General features: G+C 42.3%; 1 protein-coding gene across 1 annotated transcript in view; it reads left to right on the forward strand.

Moving 5' to 3' along the window:
- Positions 1 to 1,122, forward strand: part of LOC106879733 (monocarboxylate transporter 12) — a 185,242-nt gene that overhangs the window by 133,333 nt on the left and 50,787 nt on the right. The gene's annotated exons all lie outside the window — the stretch shown is intronic.

Consider the following 1,122-nt stretch of genomic DNA (forward strand, 5'->3'; position numbering starts at 1 on the left):
ATATAGGTTGCGGTGAATATATTGTCGTCTAAGTTACGCAAAAAATGAAAATAACACTGACATCTCATTTTAATAGATATCTTTACCAAAATTGTATGAAAATATCTTGAAATACTAAAGAGTAAATTCATTCAATAAAATCAACATTGTATTCAGCCACAGCCTCCAGACGACTTCAGAATCTCCTGCTAGTCTTTTGGACGATTTCCTTGCTTGAGTTGGTGAATGCTGCCATAATCCTTACCTTCAGTTCTTCTTTGGTGTTACAAGGAGTTTTGTTGGTCTCTCACTCAACTGCGTCCCACACATAATAACCAAGGGGATTGCAGTCTGGAGAGTTAGGTTGCCAGATGTTAGCAGTGATGTGATCGCAGAAATTGTCTGACACTCATGACTGGGTTCTCCTGTTTGTGTGGCATGGTGCAGAGTCTTGTTGCCAGATATAGTCTTCCAGGAGCCACCTGCTTGACCCAGGGCAGCACTACCTCCTCCAGGCACTTGATGTAGGCCTCCCTGTTGAGCCTGAGGTCGTGTGGGAAGATGAATGAAGGCATGACATCGCCATCACTAGTGATCACTCCAAACACTATGATGTTGATTGGATGTTTGATTTTTATCACTCTCAGTACATGTTTTGGAGACACAGCAAGCAAACAGTTGTTCTGTGTGTTCACCATCTGATCCTGGCAGAAATTTTTCTCATTTGAGAAAAACCAAAGCATATTCAGTTGGAGGGGATACTTAAGTTTGTTCAAAAGCTTTGTAGTGCGGTCTTTCCTCTTGTCCTTGATGACTTGGGGTAAAAATTGGCCCTTTCTCATCTTGTATGAGGAATATTGAATGTCTTCATGCACTACCTGCTTGATGAGAAACTTAGATACTCCCATGTCATTGGCGATGGACCTGATTGGCTTCGAGGTTTCGTTATCAATCTTGGCCTGGATCTCACCAACAAATTCAGGAGTTCTTTTCTTACCAGAACGATCAGAGTAAGTTTTCCAAGCTGCCGTACCTTCGTAATCACCAACTCTTTCCGAATCCTCTGCACTGTCCTCAAATTGACAACCAAACACTTTGAAATGTTCGTATTGGAGCTTCCGGCGCGAATGCTAAACAGCACAG

The sequence above is a fragment of the Octopus bimaculoides genome, chromosome 4 (genome assembly GCF_001194135.2).
Source record: "Octopus bimaculoides isolate UCB-OBI-ISO-001 chromosome 4, ASM119413v2, whole genome shotgun sequence".
In the NCBI taxonomy this organism is placed as follows: Eukaryota; Metazoa; Mollusca; class Cephalopoda; order Octopoda; family Octopodidae; genus Octopus; species Octopus bimaculoides.